We start from the raw sequence: 6,624 nt of genomic DNA, 5'->3' as shown, positions 1-6,624 counted from the left end.
AGATATATAAATACGGGGTTTCCATACCATTTCTTGCGCATTACGGTTCGAACACTCGAACACCTATACGGATTCTCCTGCACAGTGGCAGATATGTAAATACGGGGTTTCCGTACCATTTGTTGCGCATTACCGTGCGAACACTCGAACACCTATACGGATTCTCCTGCATAGTGGCAGATATGTCAATACGGGATTTCTGTACCGTTTCTTGTGCATTACGGTTCGAACACTCGAACACCTATACGGATTCTCCTGCACAGTGGCAGATATGTAAATACGGGGTTTCCGTACCATTTCTTGCGCGTTACGGTTCGAACACTCGAACACCTATACAGATTCTCCTACACAGTGGCAGATATGTAAATACGGGGTTTCCGTACCATTTGTTGCGCATTACGGTTCGAACACTTGAACACCTATACGGATTCTCCTGCACAGTGGCAGATATGTAAATACGGGGTTTCTGTACCGTTTCTTGCGCATTACGGTTCGAACACTCGAACACCTATACGGATTCTCCTGCACAGTGGCAGATATGTAAATTCGGGGTTTCTGTACCATTTCTTGCGCATTACGGTTCGAACACTCGAACACCTATACGGATTCTCCTGCACAGTGGCAGATATGTAAATACGGGGTTTACATACCATTTCTCACGCATTACGGTTCGAACACTCGAACACCTATACGGATTCTCCCGCACGGTGGCCGATATGTAAATACGGGGTCTACATGCCATTTCTCACGCATTACGGTTCGAACACTGGAACACCCATACGGATTCTCCTGCACAGTGGCAGATATGTAAATACGGGGTTTCCGTACCATTTCTTGCGCATTACGGTTCGAACACTCGAACACCTATACGGATTCTCCTACACAGTGGCAGATATGTAAATACGGGGTTTCCATACCATTTCTTGCGCATTACGGTTCGAACACTCGAACACCTAAACGGATTCTCCTGCACAGTGGCAGATATGTAAATACGGGGTTTCCGTACCATTTCTTGCGCATTACGGTTCGAACACTCGAACACCTATACGGATTCTCCTGCACGGTGGCAGATATGTAAATACGGGGTTTACTTGGCATTTCTCACGCATTACGGTTCGAACACTGGAACACCTATACGGATTCTCCTGCACAGTGGCAGATATGTAAATACGGGGTTTCCGTACCATTTCTTGCGCATTACGGTTCGAACACTCGAACACCTATACGGATTCTCCTGCAGAGTGGCAGATATGTAAATACGGGGTTTCCGTACCATTTGTTGCGCGTTACAGTTCGAACACTCGAACACCTATACGGATTCTCCTGCACAGTGGCAGATATGTAAATACGGGGTTTCTGTACCGTTTCTTGCGCATTACGGTTCGAACACTCGAACACCTATACAGATTCTCCTGCACAGTGGCAGATATGTAAATACGGGGTTTCCGTACCATTTCTTGCGCATTACGGTTCGAACACTCGAACACCTATACGGATTCTCCTGCACAGTGGCAGATATGTAAATACGGGGTTTCCATACCATTTCTTGCGCATTACGGTTCGAACACTCGAACACCTATACGGATTCTCCTACACAGTGGCAGATATGTCAATACGGGGTTTCCGTACCATTTCTTGCGCATTACGGTTCGAACACTCGAACACCTATACAGATTCTTCTGCACAGTGGCAGATATGTAAATACGGGGTTTCCGTACCATTTCTTGCGCATTACGGTTCGAACACTTGAACACCTATACAGATTCTCCTGCACAGTGGCAGATATGTAAATACGGGGTTTCCGTACCATTTCTTGCGCATTACGGTTCGAACACTCGAACACCTATATGGATTCTCCTGCACAGTGGCAGATATGTAAATACGGGGTTTCCATACCATTTCCTACGCATTACGGTTCGAACACTCGAACACCTATACGGATTCTCCTGCACAGTGGCAGATATGTAAATTCGGGGTTTCCGTACCATTTCTTGTGCATTACGGTTCGAACACTGGAACACCTATACGGATTGTCCTGTACAGTGGCAGATATGTAAATACGGGGTTTACATACCATTTCTCACGCATTACGGTTCGAACACTCGAACACCTATACGGATTCTCCTGCACTGTGGCAGATATGTAAATACGGGGTTTACATGCCATTTCTCACGCATTACGGTTCGAACACTGGAACACCTATACGGATTCTCCTGCACAGTGGCAGATATGTAAATACGGGGTTTCCATACCATTTCTTGCGCATTACGGTTCGAACACTCGAACACCTATACGGATTCTCCTACACAGTGGCAGATATGTAAATACGGGGTTTCCATACCATTTCTTGCGCATTACGGTTCGAACACTGGAACACCTATACGGATTCTCCTGCACAGTGGCAGATATGTAAATACGGGGTTTCCGTACCATTTCTTGCGCATTACGGTTCGAACACTCGAACACCTATACGGATTCTCCTGCACGGTGGCAGATATGTAAATACGGGGTTTACTTGCCATTTCTCACGCATTACGGTTCGAACACTGGAACACCTATACGGATTCTCCTGCACAGTGGCAGATATGTAAATACGGGGTTTCCGTACCATTTCTTGCGCATTACGGTTCGAACACTCGAACACCTATACGGATTCTCCTGCAGAGTGGCAGATATGTAAATACGGGGTTTCCGTACCATTTGTTGCGCGTTACAGTTCGAACACTCGAACACCTATACGGATTCTCCTGCACAGTGGCAGATATGTAAATACGGGGTTTCTGTACCGTTTCTTGCGCATTACGGTTCGAACACTCGAACACCTATACAGATTCTCCTGCACAGTGGCAGATATGTAAATACGGGGTTTCCGTACCATTTCTTGCGCATTACGGTTCGAACACTCGAACACCTATATGGATTCTCCTGCACAGTGGCAGAAATGTAAATACAGGGTTTCCATACCATTTCTTGCGCATTACGGTTCGAACACTCGAACACCTATACGGATTCTCCTACACAGTGGCAGATATGTAAATACGGGGTTTCCATACCATTTCTTGCGCATTACGGTTCGAACACTCGAACACCTATACGGATTCTCCTGCACAGTGGCAGATATGTAAATATGGGGTTTACATACCATTTCTCACGCATTACGGTTCGAACACTCGAACACCTATACGGATTCTGCTGCACGGTGGCAGATATGTAAATACGGGGTTTACATGCCATTTCTCACGCATTACGGTTCGAACACTGGAACACCTATACGGATTGTCCTGCACAGTGGCAGATATGTAAATACGGGGTTTCCGTACCATTTCTTGCGCATTACGGTTCGAACACTCGAACACCTATACAGATTCTCCTGCACAGTGGCAGATATGTAAATACGGGGTTTCCGTACCATTTCTTGCGCATTACGGTTAGAACACTCGAACACCTATACAGATTCTCCTGCTCAGTGGCAGATATGTATATACGGGGTTTCCGTACCATTTCTTGCGCATTACGGTTCGAACACTCGAACACCTATATGGATTCTACTGCACAGTGGCAGATATGTAAATACGGGGTTTCCATACCATTTCTTACGCATTACGGTTCGAACACTCGAACACCTATACGGATTCTCCTGCACAGTGACAGATATGTAAATTCGGGGTTTCCGTACCATTTCTTGCGCATTACGGTTCGAACACTCGAACACCTGTCGGATTCTCCTGCACAGTGGCAGATATGTAAATACGGGGTTTACCAACCATTTCTCACGCATTACGGTTCGAACACTCGAACACCTATACGGATTCTCCTGCACTGTGGCAGATATGTAAATACGGGGTTTACATGCCATTTCTCACGCATTACGGTTCGAACACTGGAACACCTATACGGATTCTCCTGCACAGTGGCAGTTATGTAAATACGGGGTTTCCATACCATTTCTTGCGCATTACGATTCGAACACCCGAACACCTATACGGATTCTCCTGCACAGTGGCAGATATGTAAATACGGGGTTTCCGTACCATTTCTTGCGCATTACGGTTCGAACACTCGAACACCTATATGGATTCTCCTGCACAGTGGCAGATATGTAAATACGGGGTTTCCGTACCATTTCTTGCGCATTACGGTTCGAACACTCGAACACCTATACGGATTCTCCTGCACAGTGGCAGATATATAAATACGGGGTTTCCATACCATTTCTTGCGCATTACGGTTCGAACACTCGAACACCTATACGGATTCTCCTGCACAGTGGCAGATATGTAAATACGGGGTTTCCGTACCATTTGTTGCGCATTACCGTGCGAACACTCGAACACCTATACGGATTCTCCTGCATAGTGGCAGATATGTCAATACGGGATTTCTGTACCGTTTCTTGTGCATTACGGTTCGAACACTCGAACACCTATACGGATTCTCCTGCACAGTGGCAGATATGTAAATACGGGGTTTCCGTACCATTTCTTGCGCGTTACGGTTCGAACACTCGAACACCTATACAGATTCTCCTACACAGTGGCAGATATGTAAATACGGGGTTTCCGTACCATTTGTTGCGCATTACGGTTCGAACACTCGAACACCTATACGGATTCTCCTGCACAGTGGCAGATATGTAAATACGGGGTTTCTGTACCGTTTCTTGCGCATTACGGTTCGAACACTCGAACACCTATACGGATTCTCCTGCATAGTGGCAGATATGTAAATTCGGGGTTTCTGTACCATTTCTTGCGCATTACGGTTCGAACACTCGAACACCTATACGGATTCTCCTGCACAGTGGCAGATATGTAAATACGGGGTTTACATACCATTTCTCACGCATTACGGTTCGAACACTCGAACACCTATACGGATTCTCCCGCACGGTGGCCGATATGTAAATACGGGGTCTACATGCCATTTCTCACGCATTACGGTTCGAACACTGGAACACCCATACGGATTCTCCTGCACAGTGGCAGATATGTAAATACGGGGTTTCCGTACCATTTCTTGCGCATTACGGTTCGAACACTCGAACACCTATACGGATTCTCCTACACAGTGGCAGATATGTAAATACGGGGTTTCCATACCATTTCTTGCGCATTACGGTTCGAACACTCGAACACCTATACGGATTCTCCTGCACAGTGGCAGATATGTAAATACGGGGTTTCCGTACCATTTCTTGCGCATTACGGTTCGAACACTCGAACACCTATACGGATTCTCCTGCACGGTGGCAGATATGTAAATACGGGGTTTACTTGCCATTTCTCACGCATTACGGTTCGAACACTGGAACACCTATACGGATTCTCCTGCACAGTGGCAGATATGTAAATACGGGGTTTCCGTACCATTTCTTGCGCATTACGGTTCGAACACTCGAACACCTATACGGATTCTCCTGCATAGTGGCAGATATGTCAATACGGGATTTCTGTACCGTTTCTTGTGCATTACGGTTCGAACACTCGAACACCTATACGGATTCTCCTGCACAGTGGCAGATATGTAAATACGGGGTTTCCGTACCATTTCTTGCGCGTTACGGTTCGAACACTCGAACACCTATACAGATTCTCCTACACAGTGGCAGATATGTAAATACGGGGTTTCCGTACCATTTGTTGCGCATTACGGTTCGAACACTCGAACACCTATACGGATTCTCCTGCACAGTGGCAGATATGTAAATACGGGGTTTCTGTACCGTTTCTTGCGCATTACGGTTCGAACACTCGAACACCTATACGGATTCTCCTGCATAGTGGCAGATATGTAAATTCGGGGTTTCTGTACCATTTCTTGCGCATTACGGTTCGAACACTCGAACACCTATACGGATTCTCCTGCACAGTGGCAGATATGTAAATACGGGGTTTACATACCATTTCTCACGCATTACGGTTCGAACACTCGAACACCTATACGGATTCTCCCGCACGGTGGCCGATATGTAAATACGGGGTCTACATGCCATTTCTCACGCATTACGGTTCGAACACTGGAACACCCATACGGATTCTCCTGCACAGTGGCAGATATGTAAATACGGGGTTTCCGTACCATTTCTTGCGCATTACGGTTCGAACACTCGAACACCTATACGGATTCTCCTACACAGTGGCAGATATGTAAATACGGGGTTTCCATACCATTTCTTGCGCATTACGGTTCGAACACTCGAACACCTATACGGATTCTCCTGCACAGTGGCAGATATGTAAATACGGGGTTTCCGTACCATTTCTTGCGCATTACGGTTCGAACACTCGAACACCTATACGGATTCTCCTGCACGGTGGCAGATATGTAAATACGGGGTTTACTTGCCATTTCTCACGCATTACGGTTCGAACACTGGAACACCTATACGGATTCTCCTGCACAGTGGCAGATATGTAAATACGGGGTTTCCGTACCATTTCTTGCGCATTACGGTTCGAACACTCGAACACCTATACGGATTCTCCTGCAGAGTGGCAGATATGTAAATACGGGGTTTCCGTACCATTTCTTGCGCGTTACAGTTCGAACACTCGAACACCTATACGGATTCTCCTGCACAGTGGCAGATATGTAAATACGGGGTTTCTGTACCGTTTCTTGCGC

This window comes from Camellia sinensis, chromosome 5 (assembly GCF_055761805.1).
Source record: "Camellia sinensis isolate YWXY chromosome 5, ASM5576180v1, whole genome shotgun sequence".
In the NCBI taxonomy this organism is placed as follows: domain Eukaryota; kingdom Viridiplantae; phylum Streptophyta; class Magnoliopsida; order Ericales; family Theaceae; genus Camellia; species Camellia sinensis.
This window is presented reverse-complemented; position numbering follows the sequence as displayed.